The sequence below is a fragment of the Rhinolophus sinicus genome, linkage group LG06, assembly GCF_036562045.2.
Source record: "Rhinolophus sinicus isolate RSC01 linkage group LG06, ASM3656204v1, whole genome shotgun sequence".
Taxonomy (NCBI): Eukaryota; Metazoa; Chordata; class Mammalia; order Chiroptera; family Rhinolophidae; genus Rhinolophus; species Rhinolophus sinicus.
In genome coordinates this window covers 41,899,680-41,914,437 of record NC_133756.1, presented here as the reverse complement: position 1 = coordinate 41,914,437, position 14,758 = coordinate 41,899,680, and the positions used below count along the sequence as shown (strand labels likewise).

The 14,758-nt window shown below is 34.8% G+C and overlaps 1 protein-coding gene and 1 pseudogene across 2 annotated transcripts in view; one reads left to right on the top strand and one right to left on the bottom strand.

Annotated features, from left to right (window-relative positions):
- Positions 1–14,758, bottom strand: part of AK5 (adenylate kinase 5) — a 202,633-nt gene that overhangs the window by 160,613 nt on the left and 27,262 nt on the right. The gene's annotated exons all lie outside the window — the stretch shown is intronic.
- LOC109453545 (small ribosomal subunit protein eS27-like) lies at positions 2,096–5,739 on the top strand (annotated as a pseudogene).

The following is a 14,758-nucleotide window of genomic DNA, read 5'->3' as shown; positions in this document are numbered from 1 at the left end:
ATTATAAAATTCATACTTACTGAAATCTTTGGTAATATTTAGCCTTACCCAATATAACAAATGATATCCTTTTCAACTGACTTTAAATAGATTATATAAGGGAGAAGACAAATAAATTAAAATGACATTATATTGTGCTTGGTTTGGTCATAATGTACATTAAAAGATGGAAAAACCCTGAACTATTAACTGTACTGAATGCAGATAAAAACTTTCGTTTGCAAATTCTTGTAGTTTGCATTTTAAAAAATTAAATGGTTTAGGTTACTATATTTTATATTTTGTTTCAGACCACAATGTGTTTCTCTCTACATAACACAATGATACACTTATATATGTAATCATGACTATATTTTGTCTTTTACTATTGGCTTTTGAAATACTAGAGACAGCTTGAAAGACATATAAGATTTTTTGTTTACACTTTGAATAAAATTGGATTTGTTTATTTATCTTTTTAAATCAATCGACCTTTTAAAAAAGCAGTTTTAGGTTTACAGAAAGCTTGAGTGGAATATCTAAGATTTTTGATCAACGAATGCGCCTTAAGGTCTGATAAAGTTGCCTTTGAAGTGAATCTGCAAAGTTGCTCAGTTTGCTAATTGTGACTAACTTGCTGTCTTTCCTTGGTATAAATTAAACAATAGATAACTAGGAATAAAAATAATAAAAATGTAGAAGACACCAGACCACGTTAGCAGCTAGGGACAGCCAGCTGATTGATCAACAGAGTGACAGCTGCCAGAAGCATGCCCATCCTTCTAATAACCACCATAGGGCCTTAAGTTCTCCTGACAGAGCTCCATTTTAAAGGAAAAATATTTAAATTGTCTGCTCTTTCCCCAAAATGTAAAGTAGAAGCAGACATTATTCTGTTCCAAAAGGTGTGAAGCCCCTAGAAAGTTTTCATGAAATTCACTTGTGAAATGCTGAAAAGTCTCAACAAACAAAGTGAATCCTTGGCACACCTTTTCTCAGCTTATGTTCTCAAAATACGTTTGCTGATTGAATAATTGAGTGAATACATACATAAATAAGAATGAAAGCTGAGATATTGCTTTAGTCCTCATGGAAGTAAACTTCCCAACTGCTGTTATTGTTCCTCCCAGTGAATCAATTAAATCAACCTTTTTTCCCTTTTCACTATATAGACAAATCAATATTCTTCTATCCATTTTCGTAAAGTCCGTAGCTGAGTGTTTACTCTGTGAAAAAGAACTTGTGATTGCCTTTGATAAGCAACGTTGTGTTGATTCGCTGTGTCAGAATGCAAAGTGAGCTTATTTTAATATTCCGCGTTCTTAATTGTCAGCACTTTTGACTGCCCTACTCTTTATGAAGATGTGTTAGAAGGCCTATACTCCATAATTCAGATCACACTGTCAGAAACCAGGAAGCAAAGTTCTAAAGCTAGATGGGGGTGGGGAAGAAGAGAGATCACAGCTGGAACAAAAAATTGGAATCACAGAAACTAAGAGATGGAAAAAAAGTTGGAGGTTATATAACCTAAATGAATGCCAAACCTGTAATCTTCTCCACAATCTCTTGACAAGTGATTTTTAAGCTTGAACCTTTAAACTTGAATGTTCTTGTGAACATTTGTTGTGATGGGTACTTGCTCCTTAAAAGGCAGCACCTTTCATTACTGGATGAGTCTAATAATTGGGAATTTTGTTCTAATGCTGGGATAAAATTTGCTTCCTTATTCTGCCTAAAGGGAAAATGTAAAATAAATTATTTCTTTCACCCCTCAAATACTTATTGAACGTACACCACTATCACAGAGGCTAGATCATAAAAAGAAAAAAGAATAGATAACTGGACTTCATTATCATTTAAAATGGAGATAATTTCTGGGCAGAGCTTTTAACAGACTATGGGGCTGAGGGACAAAAACTGTAATACAGAGTCCACCAAGGAGGAACTCTAGAAAATACTATTGCTGTCCCCTAGGCTTTTGGTTTGAATTCTAAAGAGCTATACCATTGGAGTATATGTGAACCAGCCCTCATAGGACTAAATCCCATTTAGAATCATCCCAAATCTTCACTATACTGTGGTGATTAAATGTGTTTAACAGCAGTTGTCCCTTGGCATGTTACCTCCTGATTCTGAAAAGAGAATTGGTGAACTAAAAGGTCAGCAGAAAATATCCAGAATGAAGTAAAGGAGAGGAAAGGGCAGGGAAAAGTACAGAAAAGAACAAAAGAGACATATGAGACAATGGTTAGAAAGTTTCAGAAGAAGAGTGAAAAATGAAGAAGCAGTGTTTGAAAATATAATAGCTAAGAATTTTCCAAACTCACAATGTCAAGTCCCAGATTCAAGAAGCAATGTAAAAACCAAGAAAACAAACAGAAACCTCAGATCTAAGCCCATCATTGTAAAACTGTTGAAAGTCTAAACAGACAAATTCTTTAAAAAAAGAAAAAAGGAAATGAAAGATTACTTTCAGAGGAACAACAATAAGACAGATAGCTACATTTTCAAAAGAAATAACGACAACCAGAAAACAATGAAACAATATCTTTGAAGTGCCAATACAAAATAACTACCAACCTAGGTTTCTAGATCCAGGAAAAATCTTTCAAAATGAAAAGTAAATACAGACATTTTCAAACAAACAAAAACTGAGAGAATTTGTGATTAAGAATTCTACACTAACATAAATATCACAGAAGATTCTTTAGATAGAAGAAAAACAATCCAAGATAGAAAGTTGACCCAGGGGAATGAATGAAGGTCAATGAAATGACAAATATGTGGGTAAATCTAAATAAATATTGATCATGTAAAAAGAGTACTGCAAGTATTTTGTGGTTTTTAATAATAAAGATTAGTTATGAGGCAGGTAAATTAAGTTCAGTTGTTCTAAGGTCTTATTCAGAAAGTGGTAAAAGTATTGATTTCTATGAGTCGTTCATAAATTAACGATGCATGGCATAATCCCTAGCATGGGAGTCAGCAAACTTCTGTCAAGCGCCAGATAGCAAAGATTTTAGGCTTTGCAGGCCATGTGGTCTAGTAGCATGAAAACAGCCATAGACAGGAAAGCAAGAGTGAGAGACTGGGGTGAATGCAGAGGAGGAGGGCAAGCTAAAGCCAAGGTGCAAGGGTGAGTTAGTCACTACGACAGGACACTGGGACTCTGGGACTTCATTACTGATCCAAGCATCCAACTCAAAATGGTAAAAAAAGAAAAATTAGATCTTTTTAGATCTACTAAAAAGTGGAAGGATGGAAAGATAAAGAACAGAAATCAATAAAATATAAAATAAAGATACTATAACTAAGGGGTTGGTTTTTTAAAAAGACTCACAAAATTGATTCTCCCTGGTAAAACTAATCAAGAAAAAGAGAAAAGGCACAAATAAATACTGAAATTAAAAAGCCATTGAAATGATAAAAGAGGATATTAAGAATAACTTCATGAAAACAAGTTGGAAAGCTTCTATGAAATGCACAAATTTCTAGAAAAACACAACTCTCCAAAATTGACAAAAGAATTAAACAGAGAATCAGAATGCTTCTATATTTATGAAAGATATTAAATCCATAATTCAAAACTCTCACACAAAGAAAACTCCAGACCCTGCTGGCTTCACCAGATGCCAATCTAACAGAAACCCTTACATTAAATATAAAAGGAGGGAATACTTCCCGATTCATTGTAGGATGCCAGCATTGTCTTGTGTCCAAAGCTTGACAAGGACATTAGAAAAAAGAAAAATTATAGGCCAATCGCACTCACGGACATAAATGTAAAAATTCTAAGTAAAATGTTAGTAAATGAACTCATCAACATATAAAAAGGATTATGTATGTCATGACCAATTTGGGTTTATTTCATGAATGAAAAATTGGTTTACCTTTCAAAATCAAGCACTGTATTTTACCAAACTAACAGAATACTAGGGAAAAATCATATGACCATCTTAACAATTAAATAAATATGGGAAAAGCATTTGGTAAAACAATATTCATTCATGATTAATACTCTTATCAAACTAGGAATTCAAGAAAACATCTGATAAAGAAGCTGATAAAGAACAAATACATAAAATTTATAGCAAGCATCATACTTAATTGGGAAATGCTGAAACTTTCCCTCTGTGATGAAACAAAGATGCCTAGTGTCACTACTTCTAGTTAACAATGTCATGAAGATTTTTAGATAGTACAATAAGAGATAAAAAAGAAATAAAACATAAGATTGGAAATAAAGAACTATGAAGTCATTTTAGACAATATGATTTTACTCGTAACATAGCCAAAAGAATTTAAATCCATTAGAATAAATGTGTGAATTTAACAGTCTCTGCTTATAAGGGCAGTATACCAAAATCAATTTTATTTCTATCAGCTAGCAATGAACAATTTTAAAATGAAACAAAAATGCTATTTAAATAACCAAATGAAAACCAACAAAAAACAAATCACTTAATTACCTAGGGGACTATCTAATGAAAAATGGTACAAAAATACCACACAGACCTTGACATAAATTAAAGATTTAAGTAAATGAGGCATATGCCATATTCATGAATGGAAAACTTAATATCATGAAATATGTCAATTTTTCCTAAATTGATCTCTAAATTCCTCATAATCCCTAAATTCCAGCAGTGTGTCTGTGTGTGTGTGTGTGTATTGAAAAGTTGACACTGAAATTTATTTGGAAATGCAGAGGGCCAAGAGTAGCCAAGGCGATCTTCAAGATAATTTTGAGGAAAAGAATAAACTGATACATCTTACTGTCAGATGATGGGACTTATTACAAATCTACAGTAATTAGACTGTGTGGTATAGGTTTTAAGGAAGACTCGAAATCATTTGTAACAGAGAGAGAACCCAGAAACAGATCTACTGCCCAAATATATGAGCATATGGTTTACAGCAAAGGTGGCTCTGCGATGCAGTGGAAAAAGTCTTTTCAGTAAATGGTACTGGAACAACTTGATTTTCATATGGAAAACAATGACTCTTGACTCCCGACATATCGTATTATATGACATGCAAAGTCATTCCAAAAGGATTTTCAGATCTACATGTGAAAAGTAAAATGATAAAGATTTTATAAGATAACATACAAGACAATAGCTTCTAGACCTTAGGGTAGACAGAATTTCTTACATAGGACCCTATCCACAATGAAAAGTTTGGTAAATTTAAAGTTTGGCTTTAATTTTTTTAAAATTATGTATTAAAATACACTATTAAGAGAATGAAAATGCCAGCTACACAGTGGGAGGAGAGATTTGCAACACATATAACCAATAACGGGCTTGTTTTGAAAATACAGAACGAATTCCTAAACATCATTAAAACAAAACAAAACAGAAAGCATAATAGAAAAATGGGCAAGAGACTTGAACCAGCATTTTCATAAAAGAGGATATCCAAATGACAAATGGGTTGAAAAGGTGCCCACTCATTAATAATCCAGGAAATGCAAATTGGACCTACATAGCAACCAGAATGACTAAAATTAAAAATACCAGAGATCTGTTCAGGCTGGGCTTGTGAAAAGATCAACATACCTTTGGCTAGAGGTTTACTACATCCATCCTCGGAAGAAGAAAAGAAAAAAGCATAAAAAGAAACAGCTAGTTCAAAGTCCAAATTCTTTCTTATTTTATGGATGTAAAATGTCCAGGTTGTTCAACAGTGTTGTGCCAGCTGACAGGAGGAAAGACCAGACTCACAGAAGGGTGTTCATTTAGAAGGAGGCAACACTAATGATCCATACAACTTCCTGAATTTCTTATAGCACAGGAAGCCTTGTCCATTCACTAATTCTAGTTAATCTGCCGAGATAATATAATTTTATTTAATTTTGTAAGTACACAACAGTGATCGCTCCTATTTTGGTGTCAGTTTTTCAATAAAGTTTTAATTATGGGCAAAAATAAATACTAACAATACCAAATGTTAACAAGAATATACAGCAATGGGAGCAAGTTTGTTTTAACTCCTCAAACAGCACACTTGTACCTAGTCTGTGCTAGATTCGATTCTATGCTCCCAGGACTAGCAATGAGCATACATCAGGTATGTTCTTGCTCCAACAGAGCTTATGCCTAATTGGCAGAGACAAACTTTAATCAAAGAATCTCACAAGTAAATATAAGACTGTAACTGTGGTAAGTGCCACAAGATAAAAATGGAGTAGATGTTACTATGAGAACATATAATAGGGAGACCAACCTTATCATGGAGTTCATGGAAGGCTCCTATGAAGATCTGACAACTGAGCTGAGATCTGAAGATGATGAAGGATTAACTAAAGAATGAAGGGGAGGGAAGAGTGGTCCTTCCAAGAGAACACAAATTCATAAAGAAGAGCAGGCATATGGCCTAAGAGAAATGCAACATCCAAATTTTATGTAAAGTATGCAATTTACAAGATGAGAATCTTTTAGACATCAGTCTTCTAGAGAGGACATAATCTAAACAGGTAGATATTTTTCCCCCCAGGATGGGTTAAGCAATTAATGTCTTGATGGGGGATTTTCCAAATAAAGTTTAATGTTTACCAGTGGAAGATTCTAGACACTGGAACAGATGAACTGGGACCCTGGCAAAAATGAAGTTCTGGTATCTTTTTCTTTTTTGTTTTGGTCTACCCTCTTTTCTCAGTTAATATGTATGGGCTCTGCAATCACCCCGCTTGGTTATAAACTCTACGACCTGAGCTATTAAGACCCTTGGGTTTATTGAAAAGGATAAAAAGTAGGAGAATTTTAATCTCTAAGGAAAGCAAGTTCAGGACTCCTCTTTCATGGTTCCTCATCTCCCCCTCTTCACTTTGAGGAGAAAAAGTGTGGCGAAAGTTGGTCAGAGCAAGACTTTTCGCAGAGCTATAATACTAGGTAGGGGTGTGTTTCCTCTCACCTAGGATCCTCTTTTATTTCCAAGGGACTGGAGAAGTGATATCCATGTCTCTTTCTTTCTGATTCTCATCTTTCTTTTTGAACTGCTTCTTTCTGTGCTGCTAGTGAGATCTGCTGGACTGAATTGTCAGAAGGCCTGCATTGGGCAGCTCTAAGAACCAGCACAACTTACGGTTTTCTGGCTCTACTCCCTGTCTTCTCCTCCATGGGAATTCTCTGGATTGATGTTTCTGTGACAACAGTGGTTACAATCTGAGACTTGGGGGTGAGATTAGGGTTGGAGGAGGTCTTCTGGCCTGCTTGGTCCTGGGCTCTAGTCTTCCAGTAGCCTGGATAGCAGGAATTCTCCACGTGGTTCAAAGGATGGTCTTGAGACAAAGTCTCACAGTAAAAAACTTTTTTTTGTTGTTGTCCCTGTATGCATTGATTTAAGGGTCATGATGGAGGACTGACAGACTGAGGATAGGATTTGTTGTTCCTCAAAATTTTAATCTCCTGTTTCCAGTGAGCGGTAGGTACTGGGTATTAGGCTCTGATTAGAAAGCAGAATAAGACACTTTCCCTGACCTTATGGAGCTCATAGTCTGGTAGTTGAGTGAAGAAATAATTATAAAACAGTATTATTAGCACAATGTCTAAGGAAACATGGGAATAAAGAAGAGGCCACTTCCATATGGCAATTCTTATATTACCTGATGTCAGTTAACCATATTCTCTATAAGCCTTCTCTTCTCCAAGACAAATACCACCTCCCTCTCTATTATTATTATTACAATTACATGAAATACATGAATTAAATGAAATCTCTTTTGCTAAGGCAAATTCTGATAACAATGTGAAGGAGACTACAGCTATGTTACTGAAAGAGTATTCCTTGCATTAGAGGCCCTTATGTGGGCATATCCTGGAAGCTTGTTAGATGTACAAATTCAAAAGCTCCACTCTGTTCTACTGAATCAGAATCTCCAGAGATGGGACTCAGGAAGCTGTGTTTTAACCTCTGCTTTATATTATAAGAAACTATATATATATCAGTGCTCAAAACAGGAGCTTATTGAAGTTGCAGGGTCTTTTAACAGTAAAATAATGACAACAACAAAACCCTAAAGTACAGCAATATGATTAAGTACAAAAATGAAAGAAACTAACATAGGGAAACAACTAACATGTGAAATCTTATTTTTATAGTTTGGGAATTTCTTGTTCAAAAGCTATATTCTATCAATTTCCATGACCCTGTGCTAATCTCCTATAGTTCAAAATGCACATTGTTTCTTTTCCTTTAGTTAAGTAGTTACCTAGGTTATTTTGTCTTTCACAATTTGTCACAAGCCACATTAATCATATCTGCTGAACAGAGTATATCATTAATGGTTTCAAAAAACTATCAGATTATGAAACGTATACTTCTGTGGTTTGCTATTTATGGTGCAAATCTTCATTTCAATAAAAGTAGTTGGGGTACATTAAGCTGTGAAGATATAAACATTTAATGAAGAGGACAAGATTAAAGGTTTGTTTAATATATACCAGGTCGACAATATGGAAATGAATGTAAACTTACAATTCTATTTTTTCCAGAATGTTTTTACCCCACCACTAATTTGATTATACAGGCAATGACTTCATTCACTTAGTCTTTCTTCTAATGTTCACTAAGACCCTATTATGAGCCAGAAGTTGAAGTTCTGGAAAGGCAGACTGAGACTAGATGGGTTGGCATCAGCTTCCACACTGAGTAGTTGGGGTTTTACCTTATAAACACGGGAGTATCACGTTTCATTTTGTGCCTTAGAATGAGTATCAGTGGTAGTGCAGAGGGCAGGCTGGATGGGGAGAAACTGGAGGCAAGAGGATCATCTGGAAGAGCTCATGAGCCTGACCTCTCTACAATGATGTGTCCCTTTATGAACAGAGGTCAAATAAAATATAATGCAAAGCATGATCTGTTTTCTTAATTGTCTTTATACATGTGCTTGATTTTAATGGTCATTTAGGAAATTGGGGGAACCATTAGTGCCAGCATTAGGTTAACAGCCCTGCAATAAAACCAAAGGACTTTCTGAGATTGGAGAGGAGACAGGAATGAAGGCAAATTGGCGAGTCCAAAAGTACATCAACTGTTTCTACACCTGAGGGATGAGCCATGCCTGCCTGGCTCATAGTGGTCAGTTTCTAAACTCTTCATTACTAGTGCATGAGATGAATGACTGATTAGACCACAGCAAAGAGTATCTATTAAGAAGCAATCAAAGGATTGGGTGATGACATTGGATGATGTTTTTAGACCCAGACAAGAAAATCACCATTGGCACAGACCTTGAAGAAGGTATGATCTCAACATATGCTCACCATTTAGCTAACTTCTAAACCAGCACCTCTCTGTACCTTGCCTCTTTACAAACATTTAACTTTTAAATCCATAGTATTGACAATGGGAGTAATTATCCATGAGATCCTGTTGTTGGTGTGTGGACACAAACCTGACACATATGAGGTCTGACAATGAAGTTCACAAACTCATCCTAGAAAAGGTGCTACATACCTCATTGCTGAGTATCACTACAGTCACCTTCAAAGTACTCCCCTTGGGAAGCTATGCACTGACATCAGCGCCTAGTGCACCCTTCAAAGCAATTTTGAAACTCTTTCTGGAATGGCCATCAGAGCTGTCATCACATTACCCTTGATGTCCTGAATGTTATCAAAATGTCTTCCTTTCAATATTTCCTTTATCTTCGGGTAAAGAAAGAAGTCATTGGGGGCCAGATCAAGTGAGTTAGGGAGAGTGTTCCAATACAGTTATTTGTTTACTGGCTAAAAACTCCCTCACAGACAGTGCATGTGAGTTGGTGCATTGTCATGATGCAAGAGCCATGAATTGTCAGTGAAAAGCTCAGGTCGTCTAACTTTTTCATGCAGCCTTTTCAGCACTTCCAAATAGTAAACTTGGAGAACTGTTTGTCCAGTTGGTACAAATTCATAATGAATAATCCCTCCGATATCAAAAAAGGTTAGCAACACAATTGCAACAAGTTCGCGAACTTAATTGTCAGACCTCATATTATCTACTATGTTATAAATTTGTGGAAGGAAGCAAAGAACATAAGGAAGGATTCTTAAAGATCATGTGCTCCAGATCCCTATTTGATCTGTACAGCAATCAGTTTTCAAAAATTAATGAAGCTAGTAAATAGTTGTATATATTTTAATTTTATTATATAAAATATATTCATTTTAAAAAGCAAGAACAGTGAAGTTTCTCTCTGATCTACCTGTTTTAGACAAGTGAATTTTATGCTTTGAGATATATTGCATCCATTCAAAGGAAGCATTAGAAAAGTGGTTTTGAAATTCTTAAAGCAAGTGGCAAATTTTCACATCTTTTAAAAGCATTTCTTGGAGGAAAATAAAATTAAAGAGTATATTAAATGCTAACTGATATAGGAATATAAAATAGATAAAAATTATTTAATAGTTCCTTTAATACTACATGCCTAGACATACTGAGTGGAAAATAGGCTGAAAATTCCCCACAAAATGCTATTATTAAAGATTTTCTTTTGAAGTTTAGTTGGAAATGCTTTTTAAAAACACTGGTGTCATTGCAAAAAAACGTTATCTTTCTCAGAGGTATAAGCTTTCTGGATTTGTATGGCTGAAAGAAGTTACCACTTCAAAAGAAGATGCATGCCTCACAGTTCTATTTCACACTTATCTGTGGTGTTTATTATTCACTCAAATACAAAAACAATCTCCACGGAAATTCAGAAAAGACTATTAAGTTATTACTGGCTGGAAAAGGAGTAATAGTATTCCACTCTATTCCTCAGACATTACTATATCTCTGCTTCGCTTAGCTTAGAATAACTAGTCTCACTGATACTGATAATGAAGAAAAATAATTTAAACTCATATCCTCAGACAACATTTGAGGCATTAAGACCCAAACCAATTCCAGCCAGAATTTGAAACATATATTTAAGACATCTTGTTCTCAAGATTTTCTTGAATATCCTAAGGAAGAGCCCTTCATTCTTATATTCATTCAATTCACAATTAAAATTTTAATATGTGCCTACAGGTAGTTAAACTAGGTCACTATTCTTTCATTCATTTCTTTTTCTTTTTTTAAAAAAAAAATTTCCTGATTATTGGGTGATCACCTCATAAGTTATATAAATGTCTAATCATTATGTCATATACCTGAAACTAATATATTGTATGTCAACTGTAACTGAAAAAATAAAATATATTACAAAAAATCTTCTGATAAGTAGAGTTCTAGCATCACTTGGAAATGTATCCATAGGGGTCCATTTCAGGTCAACAAACATTTATTGAGCATCTACTATGAGCCAACTACCATACTAGATGAAAGAGATGCAAGATGGGTAAGATGTGGTCCCTGCCCACAAGTACCTCCCAATCCAATATGGAAGCAAACACATAAAGTGTTATTTCAACACAGTGAAGTTATATGGAAATTCCACTCTATTGGGATACAGTTCCAAATGGAAGCCAGGGCAGGGTACAATAGAGGCACAGAAGAGGACCTGGAGTTCTGGAAACTTGTGACCGATGTGAATACCACATGACTATATGGAATGGCTTCTTTCCCCAGAAACGTTCCAGGGCCCTGCTTTTTCTGGGGAAATTGTGTAGGGAACAAAGAAGTTATATTCAGTTTATGTTTGGTAGGCAAAAATAGACCTATGAGAAAGTCTGCTGATACAATCAAATCATTCTATCACTCACTCACTCGTTTACTTAGTGGGATTTTGCTGAGTACTACCAAGCACCAGAAATATTTTGTATCAGAACAGTAGCTCATAATCTGGCCTCCAGCTCTGAATTGCTTTGGCATAACAATGTAATGGACTCAGGGTTTATTTTAGAAGATGATGGTCTGATAGCTGTCATCACATCCAGGGTAGCAAACTAAGCTGAAAGACTACCCAATGAAGTGACCAGTAGACTATGTGAAATCAGGATTTTTTCTGACAATCAGGAATAGTCTCTGTGGGTACCCCTATCCAACCTCATGCTCCTTCAAATACAATCCCACTTCTAGGAAAAGGGTAAAGTTTTTATTCTTTTCCCTATAAAGATCTAACAAATGGCTTGAAAGATTCAGGGTTCTAGAACATCTGGGATGGGAATTCAAAGTGTTATGATCTCCAGTCTGTACAGCACAGATATGGCCCATCTCAGAGGCTTTCTATCTGGCATGGGCAGAGGATCATCATTGATAATGATCACAACACTCTCGATTTAGCTTCAAAAACCTCAACATAGCAGGCAGGAATCGATTACCATTTGAATATGATGAAATCTTTTTGCTACAAGATGAAATCTTTTTGCTACTGCTGGTTTATGCACACTAGTGAGGTGGCTCTGTTTCAGTCTCATTCTATAGGCATAATGAACACACACACACACACACACACACACAACTGGATTTCAATGTTAAGTAGTGGTGGGCAGAATAGGTTTTTTTATTTTTAATTAAAACCAATGAAGTTATTTATCAAAATTGTTGATGTCCACTTTTACTGTTATACTCTGCATTTTCAGTGAGCGAATTTTTAGCTGATTTTCTCACTAGTAAATGAGTAATTTTCCAAGGCTCTAGAAGATAACAGCTATTGTAAGAATGGGTCTTTTCAAATTGTGCTGATGCCATTGATTTGAAACCAGACTTTCGAGTCTCTTTTGGCCACAGAAGCAGCTGCCTTCACCTTGGCCTTTCTGTTCTATCAGGGAGCCAGAGCACTGAAGTATAATCACTCTAACAGGATATTTTTAGATTATTAATTTAGTTCTTTGAAATGTATGAGTGATTTGGGCAGAAACAAATCAGAGCCGAAAACCCTTTCCAAATATTTCTTGTGTGTGTGTGTATTTTTCTTTTCTTTCTTTTCTCCTTTCCTGTCCTTTCCATCTATCTATATGTATATTTACACATATATACATACACACTGCCTAAAGAATAATATTCATTAGAATATTTGGTAGTTCAAATAAAACATACTTGAGTAAATTTTTAGAAGGTTCATTATTAAATTTTAATAGAAATCAAAGAACCATGGATATGGAAAGGCCCACCAGAGGGTTTAAACCATTAACCATTTTATTATTCACTAATTCATTTACTCATTCATTCAGTAAATAGTGTTTATTGTGTGCAAAAGTAATATTAAAGAATTTCTAAAAGTTTCGAGGCAAGTAGAATGGTTGGCACTAATAATTTGCTTTAATGCTTAACAATTGGTACTTTTAAGAAGATTTTCCTCAGATATAATTAAAATATATTTTCTTACATACAAATACATTTACGCAGCAGAGAAAACCAGACAATATACTATTTATAAAACTCAGACATGGTTGGAACACAGTTATGAGGAGATGACTGAAGACAAACAGTGATTTATATCAGAATATAACGGACTTGTAAAACTGGATGTGCTTTCTCCTTCAAATAGTCCTTTTGGGAAATTAAAAATTCATTTTACTATGTTGTCCACTGTTCAAAATGTTTTTGGAACTACCTTTTGGATCTAACTCCAGAGAGTTTCTTTTGGATGGTAAATCCCAGTCTTTTGAGACTAGATTCAACCATTTTTATTCTCAGGGACACAATACAGGGTGAAAAGAACCCTGGACAAAAGAGTGTGGGTTGTTTCTTCCAGCTCAGGAGTTTGAGTTACTTACTTTAGCTCTACTTTAACTAGATTTGTGAAATCCAGCCAGTCACTTAACCTTACTCAGTCTCAATTTTCTCATTTACAAAATGAGATCAGTAGCTACCAAGCTTTTTTAATTTGAAGATTCTATTTAAAGTTAAAAAAAAAATACTAAGAATTTCCGTGTATTAAAAACTGTATGTATGCTGTCAGCTGATTGGAAAAATGCTTATTTTGCCTAGTTTTGTTTTGCCTCTGCAATGACTCAGCAACCCTCAGATGCAGGGACAACCGGTTACAAGATTCAGGATAAAGTAGTTTCTAAAATTCGTGCTTCTATGAATCTGTGTACTCATGAAGGGTATTATTTAAAGCATGAATGGGAAGATATTTTTTGTCCATGACTCATGGGGAAAAAAATGAACTGAGGACTACAACAAATTAAATGCCATAATCAAGGGCTACTCACCACATTAGAAAATTAGTCGCTACCACTTTTCTGATGCAAACCTAAGTACTGTATGTTACCCTCTAGCCCATCCACATATGTAAACAAGTACCAATAACTATCTATTCAAATAATACTACAAAAAGATATCCTTCTAAGTCAATATTTTAATAAGGAATCTTGGTAATTTAAACAATAAGCCAGAGATGGCTCACCCTGTTTTTATACTATATAGACATTTATTGTTAATATATAGGACTACAATTGATTTTATATTGACCTTGTACTCTGTGACCTTGTTAAATTAATTAGTTTTGGCAGGCAGTTTGTAGATTCCTTAGAATTTTCTTTGTAAACAATCATGTCACCTACAAGTACAGTTTTACTTCTTCCTTTCCTATATTTATGCTTTTTTATTTTTCTTATTTTAGAACCTCCAGTACAATGTTCAATAGAAGTAGTAACAGTGGACATCTCTGCAGTTCTCAATTTTAGGGGAAATCATCAAAAATAAAGTATGATATTACTTTTACGTTTTTTTTCATAGATGTCCCTGATCTGATTAAAGGAATTCCCTTCTAGTCCCAGTTTGCTGAGTTCTTTTTAATGAACTAATGTTGAATGTTTTTTCTCCATTGTGGTCAAAGAACATACTCTACAAGATTTCAAGCTTTTAAAATGTATTAATATTAGTGTAATGGCCTAGTCTACAGTTGATCTGGAAAATAGTG